At 37.4% G+C, this 23,401-nt stretch overlaps 1 pseudogene; it reads left to right on the top strand.

Moving 5' to 3' along the window:
- Positions 1-14,416: 14,416 nt before the first annotated feature.
- LOC131752910 (eIF-2-alpha kinase GCN2 pseudogene) lies at positions 14,417-15,949 on the top strand (annotated as a pseudogene).
- Positions 15,950-23,401: the final 7,452 nt, after the last annotated feature.

Genomic DNA, 23,401 nt, shown 5'->3' with positions numbered 1-23,401 from the left:
CTTGGAAGTGAGGAAGCGAGAGAGCCTCTTCCTTTCTAGATGTAGATCTGAGTTAACGACCTTTATCATTTTCTTTCTCTCTAAAGAATTTCCTTTAAACATGTCTTGCAAGGCAGGTCTATGGCAACAAAATCCCTCAATTTTTGTCTGTCTCAGAGAGCTTTTATTTCTCCTTCACTTTTGAATTGTAATTTCAAAGGGTACATAATTCAAGGTTGGTGGGGTTTTTCTCTCAGCCCTTTAAATATTTCACTCCACTCTCTTCTTGCTTGCATGATTTCTGAGGAGAAACCATGTAATGGTTTAAATTTAAATGATGTAAGTCTTTCTTTTTGCTCATCTATAGATAAGGTGATTTTTCCCCTCTGGCTTCTTTCTCCTTCTGTCTTTGATTTTCTATATTTGAAAATGATATGCCTAGGTGTAATTTTTTTGGCATTTATCCTGCTTGGTGTTCTGTGAGCTTCATGAGTCCGTAGTATTCTGTCTGACATCAATTTGGGGGAATTCTCAGTTATCATTGTTTCAAATATTTCTTCTGTTCCTTTCCCTCTTTCTTTTCCTTCTGGTAACCCCATTATGCATATGTCATGCCTTTTGTAGTTGTCTCACTGTCCTTGGACATCCTGTTCTGTTTTGGGGGGTTTTTATTTCAGTCTTTGGTCTCTTTGCTTTTCAGTTTTAGAGGTTTGTATTGATGTATCCTCAAGATTAGAGATTCTTTCCACAGCCAGGTCCAGTCTACCAATAAACTGATCAAAGGCATTCTTCATTTCTGTTACAGTACTTTTGATCTCTAGCATTTCTTTTTGGTTCTTTCTTAGGGCTTTTATCTCTCTGCTTACACTCCCCATCTGTTCTTGCATGCTGTCTACTTTATTCATTAGAGCACTTGGCATATTAGTGATAATTGTTTTAAATTGCTGGTCAGATAATTCCAATATCCTTGCCATGCCAGGTACTGATGCTTGTTCTGTCGCTCCAAATTGTGGGGCTTTATTTGTTTTGGGGGGGGCTTTTTTGCCTTTTAGGAGACTTGTAATTTTTTCTTGATAGCCAAACATGATGTACTGAGCAAAAAGAATTGCTATAAATAGGGTTTTATTGTTCTGGTGGGGAGGTGTGTGTTACGTCTATGATTGGGTCTCAGCTTTTTAGTGGGTCTATGCCTCTGGTCTGTGAACTGCACAAGTGTTTTTTAGTTTTTTTCTCTTCTCTTTTAGTTGGAACAAGATAGCTAGAATGGGCTAGAGTTGAGTATCATGTTCTGTGTCCTCCCCTTATAGATCCAAGAAGAGTTGTTCATTTTGCAGTTTGTTAAACATTTACTTGTTGTTAGGATGGAGTAGTAACTTCCAAGCTCCTTACATGCAGAACCAGAAACTGTATTCATAAGTTTATTAAAAATCTTTAGTGGTGGTCTTCCCTGGTGGCGCAGTGGATAAGACTGTACTCCCAATGCAGGGGGCCTAGGTTCGATCCCTGGTCAGGGAACTAGATCTCACACACATGCCGCTACTAAGAGTTCACATGCTGCAACTAAGGAGCCCTCTTGCTGCAACTAAGACCCAGTGCAACCAAATAAATAAATATTTTTAAAAAAATCTTTAGTGGAGGGCTTCCCTGGTGGCGCAGTGGTTGAGAATCCGCCTGCCGATGCAGGAGACACGGGTTCGTGCCCCTGTCCGGGAGGATCCCGCATGCCACGGAGCGGCTGGGCCCGTGAGCCATGGCCGCTGAGCCTGCGCGTCCGGAGCCTGTGCTCCGCAATGGGAGAGGCCACAGCAGTGAGAGGCCTGCATACCACAAAAAAAAAAAAAAAAAAAAAAAAAAAACAGTACAATCCCTATTTTACATGATCATTAAAGTCAGTAAAATATTTTAGTGCTTGTTTCCTTCCCTGAAGAATGCAGAATTTCAATCATTTTCAGTGAAAAAAAGAATAAGGACTTCCCTGGTGGTACAGTGGTTAAGACTCTGCGCTCCCAAGGCAGGGGCCCCAGGTTCTATCCCTAGGAAGGGAACTAGATCCCACATGCATGCCGCAAATAAGGAACCAGTGAGCTGCACCTAAGGAGCCCACCTGCCTCAACTAAAACCCAGTGCAACCAAATAAATAAATATTTTTTTAAAAAAGAAAAGTAATTGGTCTTAACACTCATTTAAAAAATGGAGTTAGTAGACATCATTACAAAAATTTTTAATCTGATGTATGAAGATACATAATTCTATGTTTAAAAAGAAAATAAGATTCTTCTATAAAATAATAATTCTAATAACTGAATTTAGAATACGTAGAAACAAGTTAGAAGAGCATGACTGATGTAATATCAAAACTAATATAAGGCTTATGTAGTATTTTTTACTAAGTTCAGAAACGTAAAGCACTTTTCCCATACAGCACACACGGCCCTATATCAGTCAAGGAACATTTATTTCACTTATGCCGTTCCTACAAAGGAAGCACTAGTGCTAAAAATTCCAGTGCTTATGAAATACATAAATATTTTGTTTTATTCCAGGGAATATTTTCTAAAATTCAGACAATGTAACAACGTGAAATAGAAATAAATTCCCTTATTTGAACTTCCTCTATTCTGAAAAAGAAGTTTTTCTTATTTTTTTTTCAGAGGAGATCAAAGAAGTAGCTGCCTTTTAGAGTTAACTCATGACTGGCAGTCACCTACTTCGTTCATCCTCATCAGAAGTTTGCCTTCATTCCTTTTGTACGATTGTGATAGGTTACAATCCTTTTATTGAGCATATGGATTAGATCCTGTGTAGGGCCAGTGAGCCCCCTCCCCAGATCTGAACAGGCAGGCAGAGATTCCCTTCAGCTCTGCACTTGGCAGTCATTTCACACAAGGTGCAACGTTTACCAAAGAGAATTAGAAAGCTTTTCTCTACTTAAATATATTCTTGTTAAATAATGTGTTTTAGAAGAAAATAAATGTTTACCTTGCATGTTGATAAAATTGGGTAAAGTTAAATTTCAAGTCCTTCATTTGAAAGTAATCACCATTAAAGAATTGTTTAGCAGATCTGCTTAACTCTGGACGTGAACTCAAGGATGGATTTACCAAAGACTGGGGAACAAAATCTCTCCAAGTATTGATAGTACATTAGGAATTTTCTCTCTCAGAAGGCACTATCTCGGCATAGTGTAAAGAATTCCCTCTTTTGATTCCCTGTGGGTCTTGGTTACATGGGCTCTGATTGTAACCATTAAACAAACCTCCTTGGATACTCAGCCTCTATTTTTATGCCTGGCTGGAGAGAATAATGGTCCGGTAGTCACTGCAGCCTGCTGTGTGGTTGCTGGGAGAGTGGATTAGCTATGCCTGTTTTGGTTTTGAATGAATATACCCCCTGGCAAGCCATGCAGCCAAAATAGTTTGTTAGGTGGCACATTTATAGAACTGGTGGCTCACCCTTACAAACACCCTATATTCCTATGGGACTCAGATTTCTTTATCAAAAATGCACAGACATGGGAGCAGCACTCATAGCATAAGTCTGTCTTTTTTTTTTTTTTTCATAGATTTATTTTATTTATTTATTTTTGGCTTCATTGGGTCTTCGTTGCTGCGTGCGGGCTTTTCTCAAGTTGTGGCGAGCGGAGGCTACTCTTCGCTGCGGTGCATGGGCTTCTCATTGCGGTGGCGTCTCTTGTTGTGGAGCACGGGCTCTAGGCACGCGGGCTCAGTAGTTGTGGCTCGCGGGCTCTAGAGCACTGGCTCAGTAGTTGTGGCGCACGGGCTTAGTTGCTCCGTGGCATGTGGGAATCTTCCCGGACCAGGGCTTGGACCCGTGTCCCCTGCATTGGCAGGAGGATTCTCAACCACTGCTCCACCAGGGAAGCCCCAAGCCTGTCTTTCTTACTTCATTTCCTCTTTCTATCTTTTGAAAGAAGAGAAGAATGTAAGGACATGTCCACAGCCTTTATGTCGTTCCGTTCCTATCACATCTCCAAGAAAATCAGACCAAATAGTTTATATGAATAATCTACATCAGGAGATTAATAATCAATGAGGCCAGCTGACTCTGAATTTTGTGCTCAATATATTACTCACAAAAAATGTATTTGCCTGAAGTCTCTTTGCCTAGCTGGTGGCCTTCCCTGAACTCTTCAGTAGAAATGAGTATATTCTCTGAACAGTCAGAGGCCGATGAGGGATATGGGCAGGGGAAAGGTGTGTGGTTTCTGCGGGGTCCCTGGAGTTCCAGCATCAAAAGTCCTGAGAACTTGGGGGAGAAGTCAGCCCCATCAAGCCAAGGGTGGAGTTAACCTAGGTTGTGGGGAATGAATTTTCAACTTGGTCTGTTATACTTAAAGCAGTTATGAGGATGGCCTTCTCTTCAAATGGAGGTTTGTATACCTAAAGGTCTGTTAATCATGTCCTGGAAGAAGAAACTAAGTGATTTAAATATCTCTCAAGACAATACACTTCTACAAAATTAGACAGAGGGAGTAGTCAAAAATTATTTTGGAAAATTCGTAGCTGGAATAGTTAAAATTCCGATAGTACCAATTTTAGTAAAGAAGTACTCCAGTAAGTTTCCCCTGCTGCCATATGATGATTTTCCCAGAGATACTGGGTGAGTGGAATGAATTTCTTTAGCAAAAGGGAGTATATGTTCAATCCAATACGTACCATACTAACTATATCAATATAATAGAGAAAATTAATCATATACTTATGTATAAGGAACTCACCAATTTCCAGAGGAAGTTGAAAGGATTACATCTTCTTTTATTTTTCTCTATTAAGGGAGAAAGGATTAGAAGTCTAATTTCATCTTTCCCTTTTTGTTTTTCACCCAGAAAATACAGTTTTTATTTCTTTCTTTCTGTATGTATGTATTTAGTTATTCTTGACTTCCCTCCAGGTTCAAGTAGTTGATTTCTATTTTTTTACTTTGTTACTTTGTTTTCCCACTTCTTCTTAAGTCAGTCAGCAACTGTGGCTCTGTGATTTTTGCTTTGCTGTTGAATCTTTTCTAGAGATGAAGCGATGTAGGTTAGAGCATATATCAATGACTCTGCAGACTTCCACTTAAGTTTGTCTTCTCTCAACACTTTTATTCACATATAAAAATATACCCATACACATACACAAACGCTTATTGGAATTTTCTATTTAAGTAAACTGATTTGAGTACTTTTAAATTTATTGAGTACTTTTTTAATTCAAGGAGTTCTTTTGTAATGAAAACACACATTCCTAGTTTATCTAGCAGCAATAGGAAAAGAAATGCAATCTTCTGGCCCAAGTACAAATTCTTCTTCATAAAATCTTTAAATATTCAATATAAATTCCTTTGAATTAAGTGGTTTTTTTCTCTGTTTTGGCTATGTTTTAGAGCAAATACATTTGTCTCCTTTAGGTCCTAAAGTTTTCAACTGAAACATGTTTTGTTTTGTTTTTTCCCTTTTTTTTTTCCAAAATTGTTTTGCCTATTTGAACCTGCATAGCAGCAGTTAAAAATGGCTTACATCTGTAATGAAGAGACCTTTGAAGGCTTATAAAGCTTACTGATGCTTTTTGTTAGAAGAGGTCATAGGGGCTTCCCTGGTGGCACAGTGGTTGAGAATCTGCCTGCCAATGCAGGGGACACGGGTTCGAGCTCTGGCCTGGGAAGGTCCCACATGCCACAGAGCAGCTAAGCCCGTGTGCCACAACTGCTGAGCCTGGGCTCTAGAGCCCACGAGCCACAAATACTGAGCCTGCGTGCCACAGCTACTAAAACCTGCGCGCCTAGAGACCATGCTCTGCAGCAAGAGAGGTCACCGCAGTGAGAAGCCTGCGCACCTCATCAAAGAGTGGCCCCCACTCACTGCAACTAGAGAAAGCCTGCATGCAGCAACAGACCCAACGCAACCAAAAATATAAATAAATAATTTTTTTTTTTTTTTTTTAAATGGGGCTTCCCTGGTGGCGCAATGCTTGAGAGTCCACCTGCCAATGCAGGGGACACGGGTTTGTGCCCCGGTCCGGGAAGATCCTACATGCCGCGGAGCGGCTAGGCCCATGAGCCATGGCTGCTGAGCCTGCGCATCCAGAGCCTGTGCTCCACAACAGGAGAGGCCACAGCAGTGAGAGGCCCGTGTACCACAAAAAAAAAAAAAAAAAAAAAAGAAGTCATAGATATTTAAGAGATTGTGAAAATGTTAAATTAAACTTCTCCTAGTTTGTCAAGGGCATACTTTTCTCTTGTAATCTAGATTCCTTATGCCTTCATTAGTTGTTAGTTGTTGTTGTTTTGGGTTTTTAAAAATTTATTTATTTGGTTGCACTGGGTCTTAGCTGTGGCAGCCGGGCTCCTTAGTTGTGGCATGTGAGCTCTTAGTTGCGGCATGCATGTGGGATCTAGTTCCCTGACCAGGGATCGAACCTGGGCCCCCTGCATTGGGAGTGCAGAGTCCTATCCACTGTGCCACCACAGAAGTCCCTAATTGTTAGTTTAAAATTAGTTATTTAAAATAACTGAAAACTGTGTCTGTGTGAGTCTTGTTGGACTACATCTTGTACATGAGAGCAAGACATCATAATTCAATTTTTCTGATTGAGCTCAGCAGAGGACAAGCAACACTTGCTTCAAACTCTGAGAGAAACACATTCATCTATCTCTTCCTAAATAATGAGGTGAAACTGATATAAAAAAGGGAGAGCATAGCCTCACATTGAGTCACTGAGCTTATTTCTCCTCCCCACTTATCTACCAGATCCTCTTTTTTTAAAGGCTTCTCCTTAGAGCAGCAATGGCCAGGAGAACTCTGTGGTGATGGAAATGTTCTGTATCTGCACTGTCCAATAAGGTAGCTACTAGACATGTGTGGCTTTTGAGCACTTGACATATGGCCAGTGCAGTTGATGGACTGAAGTGTAAATTTAATTTAATTTAATTTAATTTAATTTTAGTGGCTAATTGCTGACATTTGGGTAATATAGCCTTATCATTGTTTGCCTCTAGCTAGTTAAGAAAATATTTGTTATCCTCAGACATATGTTTAGAATATTATAATTCTTGTTTCATAACTAAGAATAGCCTGATCAGTAATCATAATGTAACAAATTTTACACTGAATCTTTCTATAGTTTAATAACTTGGTGTAGACTTAAGAACTGTAAGTGGGACTTCCCTGGGGGGCGCAGTGGTTGAGAATCTGCCTGCCGATGCAGGGGACACGGGTTCGAGCCCTGGTTTGGGAAGGTCCCACATGCCGCGGAGCAACTAGGCCCGTGAGCCACAGGTACTGCGCCTGCGCGTCTGGAGCTTGTGCTCCGCAATGAGAGGCCGCGACAGTGAGAGGCCCGCACACCGCGATGAAGAGTGGTCCCCGCTCACTGCAACTAGAAAAAGCCCTCACATAGAAACGAAGACCCAACACAGCCCAAAATAAATATATAAATAAATAAATGGAAAAAAATACAATAAAAAAAAGAACTTTAAGTGATTCTTATGCCTAAGTATGATCATAAGAAACAGAAATTTTTCAAGGGAACATGTATTCCATAAAATATACCTTGAGATAAAAGGGATTTAATTATCATTATTATGATGCAATAATAGAATTGAAATATCTTGATATTACTGATATTTATTATAAATAATAAGTAATCTGCCTAATTAATCTCCTATTATTCATTGTATATATGACTTTTAGAAGTTGCTAGTTCAGAAGTTTGGTGAGCCACGTGCATACTTCATACTCCCTCAATTCTTCGTGAGTTACCAGGTTTTTTTCCCTACTGTTTCTCTTCTTTCTTGCATATCTTCCTTTTTTTTTTTTTTTAAAGACCTGCTAGGCATTGTCGATCTCACCAATTATATTCAGCCTTTGTCCTACAAAGAGTTTATTTATTACATTGCAAAGAGACATAAAATCATTGAGTTTTGGCATTCCAATATTTTAAAGACTGTGATGATGGAACAACATTGTACAGAGACACCAATAATGCAGTGTTTCTGTGCTTGAAAGTAACCCCACAATGCCGAAACAAAGGTTTTGTTCCCATCCCTTAATTTGATGTATGGCTCAGACAATGTCACCAACTTAACCAGGTTAACTGCTCTCCCTCACAGCATCAGTTCAGCCACCAAATCTACACATAAGCCTGGGGTAAAGAAGCTACAGAGGAAAACCTTAGGGAGATGAGAGTTATGAAGGGAAAAACTACTTGTTGTTCTAACCACTCCTCCCAGGAGGAAACTCTGACCCCCCAGGGAGTTTCTCTGGGAGCTTTGCCATTGAAACCCACGATACATTCCCTGGCAACAAATGGATCACTGCTCTGATGAAAGTAGCACAGATGGGGGATGGGGGTTGGGAGTGGTGAAGCTCACAAAAGAACTAGGCTATAAAGGGTCTGTCCGCTTAAAAAATAAGCCCAGTTGCATTCCAAGATTTCTTGAGGTCTTTCTCGTTCAAAAGGGGTCCAGAGTGACTACCTCTTTGCCTCGTATATAAATCTGTGTGCTTTCTTCCTTCTGGGTTTTTTTCTCTTTTAGGTGAGGGTGGGTTCTATTGTCCATTGCTTTGCTTTTTTATTTTTTAATTGAGAAAAGTCTTATTACGGAAGTGATAATTTCATCTTCAGGTCTCCTGTGTCATTATGTTAAGTGACACACTATTCTTTATCTCCCCATTAAGTATATTAATAGGTAACTGTAGAGAGTTCTTAGAATTGCACTTTGTGTACATAATACTCATAGATGTAAGTTTCTTGTACACGAAATTAAGAAAACAAGAAGCCACATGAAAGATTTAATATGGGAAGTGAAATTTACTAATTTACTTCATATTATATGTATTTACTTACATAGTGTTATATATAGTTATTTTTGAAATTCAGGCAATACGAAAGAGAAAAGAAATATATTTTGTGTGAAATCCTATTTCTGTCCTGTCCTGGTGTATTTGGAGTTAATACATATTCTTTCCATCTTAATGTATGTAAAATTCATTCTAAAACCTTATAAGTAAGTATCTGAATTTTTCTAAGTTATTCTAAGCAAGGTTTGTCAAAATAGAGCATCTGAAAAATGTTTTTTTCCTCATTTATTGACAAAATATCTTATTTCAAGACTTTGTTTTCAGTAGATAAGTTGCCCGTTGGTGGTTTACTCCGTAATTTTTGACATTTTGGGTGGCATTGTGACAGTAGTATACAAGTAGTGGAGTAGTGTAGGGGAGAATACATGAAATTCAGGCAGGATGACTTTGTATGATCTTGCATTTCTTGGGTCTGGTAATGTATGCCAACTCACAGTCTACCAAAGTCTATTTCTTTTATTTTGAACTCAAGTTTAGTTAGTCCCTTTTTGGTGTTTGAATGTACATGCCTCAGGAAGCAGTACCTTCTAAGCACCTTCTGAATAAGTAAATATGTTCTAAGTGGGGATCAGTTTTTGTTTCCCATCACTGCTGACTTCTTTTTGGTCATAAGAATGAGATTATATTATATTCATGAATATGAGGTTAATCAAATGAAAGATAGGTTTCAAAACTAAAAATAATCAAAATTTTCATCTCTGTAAATAAAGAGTGAAACCACTAGCTAATTTGGATGTTAAAAGTCACAAAGATGTCAGGGGTAGGGGATTAAGAGATACACACTATTATGTATAAAATAAATAAGCTACAAGGATATATTGTACAACACAAGGAAAGCAGACAATATTTCATGATAACTATAAATGGAGTATAACCTTTAAAAATTGTGAACCACTATGTTGTATACCTGTAACTTATATAATATTGTACATCAACTATTTTAAAAAAAAGAAATCACAAGGATGTGTTTAGAAACTCTGACTACCAGAGGCAGAGCTGCATGCTTCAGAACAAGGGCTCTGCTTCAACAGAAATTCTCAAGTCTAAGGCCACCAGTTGCTATAGAAATGAGGGAAGGAATGGATTCTTCTACATCTGGAATGGAGGCTTCTTGTGATGCTTCACTCATTAAAATAACACACAAATAGCTTTAGGTTTCCATTTTTTACAAGCATTTGTATGTGTAGTGCATAGTTTAGGCAGGTAGTTCTTAAGACCCAATAAATGTTTGCACTGTAGCCAGCTTTCATTGCTAATTCAGTTCAAACACCATTGTTTCTCTGAATTAAATATTTTCCCTTCGTAATAACATCAACCATTCATTGAGTGCCATATATTATCTCAATTCTCACGAAGCTCTATGAGGTAGGTATTATTATCCCTCTTTTACATATGAAGAAACTAAAGTTCAGAATGTCTAGGTAGGTTTTTCAATATCACACACCCAAGTCTCTCTGAATCCAAAGCAGTGCTCTTTGCCTTTACACTACAAAAATTTATGTCTACAATCCTGGCTTGGTTGGACAGAGAGGGGCTGAATCAAGGGACCCTTCTTCCATCTGGATTCACCATAATTTTCAAAAAACATGTGTTGATCTAATATACTTAACCACTGTAAATAATGAATATAGTTAGCATTTTATAAGGCACATGCCTGCCATTGTATTATGCATATTCCTTACTTCCCCTTTTCCCTCTTCTGCTACTGATATGGCTTTATAAAACTGGAATTGAGGAAGGGGAAATAAAATTAACTGATAAAAGCTCTAGTCAAATGCTAGCTTGAGGAAAAGCATACAAATACAATTTAGTTGGATGATATGAACTTGTAATATACTCATTGTATTAGTCTATTCGGGCTGCCATAAGAAAATACCTTAGACTGAAATTTATTAACAGAGCAACAGAAGTTTATTTTCTCACACTTCCAGAGGCTAGGAAGTCCAAGATTGAAGTGCTAGCTGATTAGGTTTCTGATAAGGACTGTATTCCTGGCTTGCTGATGGTTGCCTTCTTGCTGTGTCCTCACATGGGCAGGGAGTGGGGGAGTGAGGGAGTGAGATAACTGGTCTCTTCTTATAAGGACTCTAATCCTACAAGATCAAGGCCCCACCCTTATGACTTCATTTAACCTTAATTACTTCCTTACTCTTAATAAAGCCAAATTGGGGATTAGGTTTTCAACATATGAATTTCTGAGGACACAGTTTAGTCCATAGCACTTATGATTTTTCCATTCACTATTCTGTGCTTGTCTGAGAGTAAAGTAGGCCTGTTATTATCACTAAAAGCACAGGGTCAAATAATAAACCATTGTGAAGGGATTTATAAATACTTTAAAAGAAAGCTTGACTATCTTAGTATGTAAAAATACAATAATTTCTTTTTTTAATAGTTATTTATTTATTTATTTTCTTTGGCTGTGTTGGGTCTTACCTGCAGCACGTGGGATCTTTAGCTGCGGCATGCAGGATCTTTAGTTGAGGCATGCAAACTCTTAGTTGTGGCATGCAAACTCTTAGTTGCAGCATGTGGGATTAGTTCCCTGACCAGGGTTTGAACCCGGGCCCCCTGCACTGGGTGCACGGAGTCTTAGCCACTGGACCGACTGGGAAGTCCCCCAAATACAACAGTTTCTAATAAAATTGTTATAACAAATATATAAACAATACAAAAATTATGGGACAAAGAAAAGGCAGTTCTAAGAAAGAAGTTTACAGCTATAAATACCTATATTAAGGAAAAAAGAAATATCTCAAACAAGCAACCTTATTTTACACCTTAAGCAACTAGAAGAAAAAGAACAAACTAAGCCCAAAGTTAAGAAGGGAAATAACAAAGATCAGAGCAGAAATAAATGAAATACAGACTAAAAAGAAAGAAAAGAGAAAAGATCTATGAAACTAAGAGCAGTTTTTTTTTTCTCCAGTGGAAAACTGTGGATGAATAGTATTGTTATTCCTTGAGAGAGGTATTAAAAGATAATTTTCAAAGGAGGCAAAATCATGCCTCTTATACAAATATAAAGTGAACACAGTTTAAAGATTTTATTTAACTTGCTGTTAAAGAGGGAATTGGTAAGATGTTACCACTAGTTCAAAAGAAGCTCACATTTACAGATCAGGAATATTAAAATGAATATGCAAATGAAGGCAAAACTAATGTTTTCAACAGTGGGGAAGGCCACTTAAACCTCTATTGGATATAATTTACATGTCTATAAACAAGAATTATTTTGCATTGCTATTTTTTTTAACATCTTTATTGGAGTATAACTGTTTTACAATAGTGTGTTAGTTTCTGCTTTACAACAAAGTAAATCAGTTATACATATACATATGTTCCCATATCTCTTCCCTCTTGCATCTCCCTCCCTCCCACCCTCCCTACCCCACCCCTCTAGATGGTCACAAAGCACTGAGCTGATATCCCTGTGCTATGCGGCTGCTTCCCACTAGCTATCTATTATAAGAGCAGTTTTTTGAAAAGACAAACAAAATAGACAAACCTTTAGCTAGACTTACCAAGAAAAGAAGACTCAAATAAAATTAGAAATTAAAGAGAAGACATTACAACTGATACTACACAAATACAAAGGATCCTAAGAAACTACTATGAACAATTATACACCAACAGACTGGACAACCTGGAAGAAATAGAGAAATTACTAGAAACATACAACCAACCAAGACTAAATTATGAAAAAATAGATAATATGAACAGACCAATTGCTAGTAGAGGAGATTGAATCAGTAATTTAAAAGACCTCCCAACAAAGAAAATTCCAGGACCAGATAGCTTCACTGTTGAATTCTGCTAAACATTTAAAGAAGAACTAATACCAGTCCTTCTTAAACTCTCCCAGAAAAATAGCAGACAAGAAAACACTTCCAACCTGCTGTATAAAAAAAAATAATAAAATTCAAAAAAAACCAAAACAAAACACTTACAAACTTATTTTACAAGGGTAACATTACCCTGATACCAAAGCCAGGCAAGAACACTACAAGAAAAGAGTATTACAAGTCATATCATTAATGAACGTAGATGCAAAAATTCTCAACAATATATTAATATATTAGTGAATCATATTCAATAGTACATGAAAACAATTATTCAACATGATCAAATGGAAATTATTCCAGGGATACAGGACGGTTCAACATCTGCAAATCAATCAATAATACAATACACTACATTAACAAAATGAAGGATAAAAATCACATGATCAACTCAATAGGACAGTCTCTTTAATAAATGGTGTTAGGAAAACTGGATTGTCATATGCAAAAGAATGAAATTCCACTCTTATCTTACACCATACAAAAAAATCAACTCAAAATGGATTAAAGACATGAACATAAGACCTGAAACTGTAAAACTTCTAGAAGAAATATAAAGGGTAAGCTCCTTCACATTCGTCTTGGCAATGATTTTCTGGATTTGACACCAAGAGCAAAGGCAACAAAAGCAAAAATAACGAGTGGGATTATATAAAACTAAAAATCTTGTACTGTGCCCCCGTCAGAGAATAAGCCATTCCACATAAGTGAATTTTCCAGGAAACTAAAAATTGCAGTGTCAAAGACCTATTTTATTAATACATTTGAAATAAATATTTCTAAAATTTATTATATTTTTCTCCTTTTTTGTAAATAATGAATGCAATTTTTAAATGAGGCAGAAAATCATTTGTTGATTATGTGTCTCTGAAGAATTATAATCAAGTTTCTAGGAAAACAAAGCTGATTTTATACAGAAAACTACTGAAACTTAAGACAAAATATTTCAGTTCCTGGAACTCCCAACTGAATACCACTAAAAAGTCAGAGGTGGGGACTTCTCTGGTTGTCCAGTGGTTAAGACTCTGCGCTCCCAATGCAGGGAGCCTGGGTTTGATCCCTGGTCAGGGAACTAGATCCCACATGCCACAACTAAGAGTTCGCATATAGCAACTAAAGATTCCACATGCTGCAACTAAAGATCCCGCCGCACACCACGATGAAGATCCCACACACAGCAACGAAGATCCCTGTGTAGCAACTAAGACCCCACACGGCCAAATAAATAAATATTTTTTAAAAGGTCAGAAGTCATTTATCAGAGAAGGTTTTTCTCCCATGTATAATTCTATAATCTGTTTATTCTATCTATTCATTTTTTGTTTCATACCTTTCAATTCAGAGTTGTTATAAACTTGACAATAGTATTTCTGCTACTATTATACCAGTGAGCCAAATGTGGGGAAAAAGTTTCTGCTCAGCAAAGGAAACCATCAACAAAATGAATACGCAACCTATGGAATAGGAGAACATATTTCAAACCACATATCTGTTGAGAGATTAATATCCAAAATATACAAGGAACTCATACAACTTAATAGCAAAAAACCTACAAACAACCCAATTAAAATATGGGCAAAAGATTGGAATAGAGTTTTTCCAGAGAAGACATACGAATGGCTAACAGGCACATAAAAAGGGGCTTAACATCACTAATCATCAGAGAAATGCAAATCAAAACTGCAATATTACCTCACACCACTTAGGAGGACTATTAATGAAAAGGCAAGTGATAATGGGTGTTGGCAAGGATGTGGAGAAAAGGGAATCTACTGTCCTCAACCTGGAAGAACCTGTTATAATAAGCTCTTGTGACCTCCTTGTTGTAATTGCTGGCCAGATGTCCATGACCAGGGCCATCAACCGAGCCCAGAAACTCTGGTCAGCGAGAATCACAGCAGAAATCATGTATGACTTGTCACAGTCCCAAGAGGAATTACAGGAGTTCTGCAGACATGATGAACTCACCTATGTGACCCTTGTCTCAGATAAAGAAGGAAGCCATGTCAAGGTTAAATCTTTTGAGAAGGAATGGCTAACAGAGAAATTAGTGCTGGAGTCCAATCTCGTGGTCCATATTGGGCAGAAACTGAGGACTAAAGTCAGTGATGAAAGTGTTACTAAACTTAGATTTAGCTGCTCGCTGCTTGAAAGCCAATACTCAAGAGACAAGTATTGGTAGAAAGGAAAGTTTGCTTATTTAGGAGGCTAGCAATCCTGGGAAGAAGGTGAACTCATGTCTCAAAGAACAAACTCCCAACTGCCAATCAAGGGGCATGAGATTTTAAAGGGAAGTTTCAGGGGTTATAAGTGGAGGGAGTGGGCTACATGCAGAACAGCACAGTCAGCTCTGACAATCAACTCGAATTTGGTCATGTGCTGGTCTCATCAGTGTCACCTTGATTGTTTTAAGTACAGTTAATCTTCAGTTCCAGGGTCTGTTTGTTCCCATTTCCTTGAGGCCAGTTCTTGGAATTGTGTAAGATGGAGCACTTTATGTCATGGCTACAGTCTGGTCATCATGCAGTTAACTTCTTCCACATGGTTGGGGTTTCTGTATCTGCAAAACAGCTCAAAGTACATGGCTCAGAATATTATCTATAACCCTTGAGGAGGAACTAGAGGTCCTTGACTTTGTTTAATGACTATTATTATTTTGTCTTATTTGACTGTTTTTCTTTGCTTCTGCATTTTTCTCACTTCTCTGATTAAATTTATTCTTTGGCTAAAGTTTTTCTACAGACAAGAGGCAAGTGGAAGACGTGGGGGACAGGTGTCACAGGAAGGCCCCTTGGGTCCTGCTCGGTTACAAAAGGACTATCAGAGAAGTTTCTGAAAATCTTGCAGTACAAAATCTGAAGAGGTCATTTTCAAATGTTTCAGGTTTGTTGAAATCCATGAAGCAACATTTGTTCATATTGTGAGTGTGATAGTCCCAGAGAAGCTGTCAGCCAGCACTAGGGGATGGTATGAAACTCAGATAAAAACACTTCATACCTGCCTTGCCAACTTGCATCAGAAAAGCAGTGAAATTGAAATTTTGGCTGTGGATCTACCCAAAGAAACAATCTTATAGTTTTTATCATTAGAGTGGGATGCTGATGAACAAGCATTTAACACAACTGTGAAGTAGCTGCTGTCATGCTTGTCAAAATAAAGATACCTCAAATTAGTCTGTGATGAAATTTATAACATCAAAGTAGAAAAAAAGGTGTCTGTGCTATTCCTGTATAACTACAGTGATGAATACTACAGAAACTTATTTTAATTCTCAAGAATGATCATTACATTGTTCAAAAAGACAGGAGCTTATACTATAAAGTGTTGTACATTCATTGTAATTTAAAATTAACTTTACATTATAAGAAGCTGTCCTACAATAAGTTGTAAGTTTTTCATGTGTAATATAAAGTTGTCTTTTTGAACACAATAAATGCTTTCATATTTAAAAAAGGGAACTCTTATGCACACAGGATGGGAATGTAAACTGGTACAGCCACAGTGGAAAACAGTTTTTGAGGTTCCTTAAAAAATTAAAATAGAACTACCATATGATCTAGCAATCCCATGTCTGAGTATATATCGGAAGGAAACAAAACCATTATCTCAAAGAGATAGCTGTACTCCCATGTTCATTGCACCATTATTCACAATAACCAAGGTATGAAAACAACCTAAGTGTCTGTCAGTGGAAGAATAATCAAGAAATTATTAGATACACTTACAGACACACACACACACACACACACACACACACACACACACACAGAGGAATATTACTCAGCCGTAAAAAAGAATGGAAATCCTGCCATTTTTGACAATGTGGATAATCTGGAAAGCATTATACTAAATGAAATAAGCCAGACAAAGACAAACACTGTATGGTACTGAAATGGAGCAGGACCCTATGGTCTATGCCCCCCATGTCCTCAGCCTGCCTTTTGTCTGTGGAAAAACTTTACCCAAAGAATAAGTTTAATCAGAGAAGTGAGAAAATGCAGAAACAAAGGACAAGAGTCAAAGGCGACCAAACAATAATAGTTTAGTCATTAAGCATAGTCAGGGACATTTAGTTCTTTCTCAAGGGCTATAGATAATATTCTGAGACATATCCTGTGAGCTGTCTTATAGATACTGAAACCCACACCAGGTGGAGAAGTTAACTTCGTGATGACCAGACTGTAGCCATGACATAAGCTGCCACAATTCCGAGAACTGGCCTCAAGGAATGGAAACAAACCTACCCTGGAAATAAAGATTAATTGTACTTAAAACAATCAAGATGATGCTGATCAGACCACCGATTACCAATTTCAAGATTACTGTCAGAGCTGACTGTGCTATTAGTCTGCATGTAGCCCCCTCCCTCTGTCTATAAAAGTTCTTCCCCCTGATTTTCAGTTGGGCTGAGTTGGCCTATGGACAGGTATCAGCCCTCCCCCACACTTGCTGGCATCCAAACTAAAGCAAACTTTCCTTTCCACCAACCTTGCATCTTTATTGGCTTTTGAGTGGTCAGCAGCCAGACCCCACTTTTGGTTACAGTATCACTTAGATGGGAAATCTAAAAAAAAGTTGAACACATAGAAACAGAGTAGAAAAGTGGTTTCCAGGGACTGCAGATGGGGGAAATAAGAGGTTGGTAAAAAGGAAAAAGTCAGTTATGAGATGAATAAGGTCTGAGGATCTAATGTATAACATGGTGACTATGAGTTGATAACACTGTTTTGTATAACTGAAATTTGCTAAGAGAATAAAACTTAAATGTTCTCACCACAAAAAGAAAAAAGGCAAATATGTTAAGTGATGGATATGTTAATTAACTTGACTGGGGGGAGGGGAATCCTTTCACAACATAGGTGTATATCAGATCATCATGTTGCACACTTTAATTATCTTACAATTTGTCATTTATACCTCAATAAAGCAGAAAAAATAAGTACCCATGTGCACTCCTAAGTTTTCCCTTAGGTCTCCTTGTGAGAATCACTAAATTATTAGTTAACTCTTAAGTGTGCTTTTCTTCCTTCTAAATTAGGAGTCTTTAAATAAATTTGTCAGAAAGATTGTTTAAATAAATCTTGTTCTATGCAAAATTAGCTTTAAGGAGTTGACTGGATTGATTCAGGGGACAGAAAATTCTGATAAGAATTGGATGTTAGATTACAGACAGGGTCCAGGGGTGCTAAGGGGAGAAGAAGTGGTCAGAAACAGAACAAAGTAGCAAACAAAGAAAGCCCTCAGACCAGGGTAGGTAGTATGCTAGGGCATTTGTGCACTTTTTGTTCCAAAGGGAACTTCTGAGAACAAAATATGCAGGCTTGTAATTTTTATTGTCTTCCTAATGATACAAACTCTTTATTTTATTTTTCTTTAACAAGTCACCCTCATCATTCAGCTTGAGGTTCTTCACTGAGAAGCTAGTCCATAATGCAGATTCAATTTTCAGACAAAATTTCCTGAGGCAGTGTATATATTTTATTTTAGACCAAACAATGGATAACATACTAAGGTCCTCCACCCCACTAATACTGTGATTCCACTAACAAAAACTTTTAAATATTAGGCCTGGTTTTTCTTTAAAACTTTACTTTTGTTTTTCATTTGATTCTGTTTCCAAAAGTTTTTGGCTACACATAATTTTACTAAGGTATTTGTATTGGACTCAATGTAATATCATTTTAACCAAAAACGTCCCTTTTGTCTTTGAATTGGTACCATATTTGTATTTTAGAAACATTTAGTTTCCTAGCACCCAGTGATTTTAAAAAATAGCTGGCTTAGTACAAAAACTTTCACAAATCATTTATCTAAAACTACCACTGACCCTTGAACAACGTCAGGGTTAGAGGTGCCCATTCCTACACAGTCTGAAATCGGCACTCCATATTCATGGTTCTGCATCCACAGATTCAACCAACCTTAGATCATACAGTAACATAGCACGCATTTATTGAAAAAAAAATCTACATATAAGTGGACTTGTACAGTTCAAACCCATGTTGTTCAAGGGTCAATTGTACTTGCTTATATAAGTTGCAATTTCCTAAGAATCCTCTCTCCTGTTTGGGGCAATGGACAGAGTGTGTGTGTGTGTGTGTGTGTGTGTGTGTGTGTGTGTGTGTGTGTGTGTGTGTGTGTGTGTGTGTGTTTAAACCAGCATTCTCATTTATCTCGTTAAAAGCTTAAAACAACAACGAAGAAGAATACTGAACTTATGCATTTCATTAAAAATCACAACCGGGCTTCCCTGGTGGCGCAGTGGTTGAGAGTCCGCCTGCCGATGCAGGGGACACGGGTTTGTGCCCTGGTCCGGGAAGATCCCACATGCCACGGAGCGGCTGGGCCCGTGAGCCGTGGCCGCTGAGCCTGCGCGTCCGGAGCCTGTGCTCCGCAACGGGAGAGGCCACGGCAGTGAGAGGCCCGCGTACCGCAAAATAAATAAATAAGTAAATAAAATAAATTTAAAAGTCACAACCTTTTCTTGGTTAATTGATGGTCTTTTCCCCCCGTTATTAATTCAATATTCTGTATTGTATTATTTTCCCCTAGAAAGCTTATAATTCAATGCATCATGTTTTCATTATTACTTTTCTACATTTTTATTTAGTTGTTTAATAAGGGTCTTCAAAAAACACAAGTTGGATTTTTTTCAGATTTATTTTTCTCGTGGTTTTTTTTTTTTTTTTTTGTATGGAAAATTTCAAACACAAAGTCAAGGGAATGGAATGATTCACTGCCATGTACTGTTATCCAGCTTTAACAATTGCAAACACATGGTCAGTCTTGCCACATTTTGTATATTTTTGCTTAGTCAGCTTGTTTTTTTCTTGCATTTCCTTAAGATACTCAGACTTTATCTACTATTGTATATAATGTTTCACCTTATTTTTGTGTACCGTCTTGACCATGTTTCTCAAATACTGTAAATTTACTTTTAATAGTAGTACCTAAAGCCTTGTCTGGTCTCCTCAGGCATCATTCACACTAGATGATAAACATATGGATGTGTATTCTGGTACTCACGCGTCAACAATAAGGCATTTTTTATTTGAGTCTACCTGGATTATGAAGAGTGAAAAACTGGCTAAACCAGTTTGACCAACACAGGAAATGTGACCAAAAATAGTACATTTTTCAAGTTTAGTGAAGGTTGAAACTGACAATTTAAAATTTCTGAACATTGACTAAACCATCAACTCTATTTCCTGGTGTTCTTCTTTCTTTGTATATGAGGAAAATTGAAGCAAAGAGTCAAAATATCATGGACTGTGGGAGGAAGACTGGCTTCCTTCATTTTTCTTAGTTCTTACTTTCTTGTTCTTTCAATTGTCCAAAATAACTTTGGGATTTAGTAATTTATTAAGGATCTGCCATATCAGCATATCATATGTCATTTAATTCATTTTCTACAATGAATTAATATTATTGATGCCATATTGATTACTTTAAACCACATAATAGAAAAACTAGAGCAAATTTAAAAGAGTAACATCTAGATATATGTTAAATGCTTTCTTATGAACTTTAATATTGTTAACCTATGTTTATCTAAATTTTTCTTTCATGTTTATCACATTCCTAAGTCTCTCTTTTTTGAGACATTTGAAAATAACAGTGCTAGGCACACAGCAAAATTGTGAGGAAAGTAGAGATTTCCCATTTACCCCCTGCCCCTCTCCAAATAGCCACTCCATAAATGTTACCAAACCAAACTTGGGTCCACTCACCTATGGACATTAGCATTTCTTTGATGACATGTTTTGAGGAACATCTTTTCATATGCATATTTCCCATCTGTATATATTCTCTACTCTAAGTACCTCATATAAGTGGAATGCCAACAAACACATGAAACTCTTCTCATGTAAGAAGACACAGTATAAGTCTTCTTGTGACTGGCTTATTTCACTTAGCATAATGTTCCCAAGGTTTACCCATGTTATACAATATTGCAGAATTTCCTTCCTTTTTAAAGCTAAATAATATTCCATTATGTATATACCACATTTTTCTTATCTTTTCATCTGTGGATGAATATTTCAGTTGTATCCACATTTTAGCTGTTGTGAATAATGCTGCTGTGATTGTGGGTATATAAATATCCCTTTGAGACCCTGTTTTCAATTCTTTTGGTTATATCCCCAGAAGTGGAATTGCTGGATCCTATGGTATATCTATTTTTAAGTTCCTGAGGAACTGTCATACTGTTTTCTACAGTGGCTGTAACATTTTCTATCCCCACCAACAGGGCATAAGGGGTCCAATTTCTCCACATCTGGACCAACACTTGTTATTTTCTGTTTTTTGGATAGTAGTCATCCTGATAGGTGTGAGATGGTATTTCATTGTAGGTTTTTTTAAAAAACATCTTTATTGGAGTATAATTGCTTTACAATGGTGTGTGAGTTTCTGCTGTATAACAAAGTGAATCAGCTATACATATACATATATGCCCATATCTCCTCCCTCTTGTATCTCCCTCCCACACTTCCTATCCCACCCCTCTAGGTGAACACAAAGCACCGAGCTGCTCTCCCTGTGCTATGCTGCTGCTTCCCTCTAGCTATCTATTTTACATTTGGCAGTGTATATATGTCCATGCCACTCTCTCACTTTGTCCCAACTTACCCTTCCCCCTCACCGTATCCTCAAGTCCATTCTCTACGTCTGCGTATTTGCTCCTGTCCTGCGCCTAGGTTCTTCAGAACTTCTTTTTTTTTTTTTTAGATTCCATATATATATGTTAGCATATGGTATTTGTTTTTCTCTTTCTGACTTACTTCACTCCGTATGACAGTCTCTAGGTCCATCCACCTCACTACAAATAACTCAATTTCATTTCTTTTTATGGCTAAGTAATATTCCATTGTATATATGTGCCACATCTTCTTTATCCATTCATCTGTTGATGGACACTTAGGTTGCTTCCATGTCCTGGCTATTGTAAATAGAGCTGCAATGAACATTGTGGTATATGACTCTTTTTGAATTATGGTATGCTCAGGATATATGCCCAGTAGTGGGACTGCTGTGTTGTATGGGAGTTCTATTTGTAGTTTTTTAAGGAACCTCCATACTGTTCTCCATAGTGGCTGTATCAATTTACATTCCCACCAACAGTGCAGGAGGGTTCCCTTTTTTCCACACCCTCTCCAGCATTTATTGTTTGTGATGATGGCCATTCTGATTTTTTGATGATGGCCATTCTGACCAGTGTGAGGTGATACCTCATTGTAGTTTTGATTTGCATTTCTCTAATGATTAGTGATGTTGAGCATCCTTTCATGTGTTTGTTGGCAATCTGTATATCTTCTTTGGAGAAATATCTATTGAGGTCTTCTGCCCATTTTTGGATTGGGTTTTTGTTTTCTTTGATATTTAGCTGCATGAACTGCTTGTATATTTTGGAGATTAATCTCTTGTCAGTTGCTTCATTTGCAAATATTTTCTCCCATTCTGAGGGTTGTCTTTTCATCTAGTTTATGGTTTCTGGTGCAAAAGCTTTTAAGTTTCATTAGGTCCCATTTGTTTATTTTTGTTTTTATTTCCATTTCTCTAGGAGGTGGGTCAAAAAGGATCTTACTGTGATTTATGTCATAGAGTGTTCTGCCTATGTGTTCCTCTAAGAGTTTTATAGTGTCTGGGCCTACATTTAGGTCTTTAATCCATTTTGAGTTTATTTTTGTGTATGGTGTTAGGGAGTGTTCTAAATTCATTCTTTTACATGTAGCTGTCCAGTTTTCCCAGAACCACTTATTGAAGAGGCTGTCTTTTCTCCATTGTATATTCTTGTCTCCTTTATCAAGATAAGGTGACCATATGTGTGTGGCTTTATTTCTGGGCTTTCTATCCTGTTCCATTGACCTATATTTCTGTTTTTGTGCCAGTACCATACTGTTTTGATTACTGTAGCTTCGTAGTAAAGACTGAAGTCAGGGAGCCTGATTCCTCCAGCTTCATTTTTCTTTCTCAGGATTGCTTTAGCTATTCACAGTCTTTTGTGTTTCCATACAAATTGTGAAGTTTTTTTTCTAGTTCTGTGAAAAAAGCCATTGGTAGTTTGATAGGGATTGCATTGAATCTGTAGATTGTTTTGGGTAGCATAGTCATTTTCACATTGTTGATTCTTCCAATCCAAGAACATGGTATATCTCTCCATCTGTTTGTATCACCTTTAATTTCTTTCATCAGTGTCTTATAGTTTTCTGCATACAGGTCTTTTGTCTCCTTAGGTAGGTTTATTCCTAGGTATTTTATTCTTTTTGTTGCAATGGTAAATGGGAGTGTTTCCTTAATTTCTCTTTCAGAATTTTCATCATTAGTGTATAAGAATGCCAGAGATTTCTGTGCATGAATTTTGTATCCTGCTACTTTACCAGATTCATTGATTAGCTCTAGTAGTTTTCTGGTAGCATCATTAGGATTCTCTATGTATAGTATCATGTCATCTGCGAACAGTGACAGTTTTACTACTTCTTTTCCGATTTGGATTCTTTTTATTTCTTTTTCTTCTCTGATTGCTGTGGCTAAAACTTGCAAAACTATGTTGAATAATAGCGGTGAGAGTGGGCAACCTTGTCTTGTTCCTGATCTTAGTGGAAATGGTTTCAGTTTTTCACCATTGAGGATGATGTTGGCTGTGGGTTTGTCATATATGGCCTTTATTATGTTGAGGTAAGTTCCCTCTATGCCTACTTTCTGGAGAGTTTTTATCATA

Source organism: Kogia breviceps, chromosome 3 (assembly GCF_026419965.1).
Source record: "Kogia breviceps isolate mKogBre1 chromosome 3, mKogBre1 haplotype 1, whole genome shotgun sequence".
NCBI classification, from domain to species: Eukaryota; Metazoa; Chordata; class Mammalia; order Artiodactyla; family Physeteridae; genus Kogia; species Kogia breviceps.
This window is presented reverse-complemented; position numbering and strand designations above follow the sequence as displayed.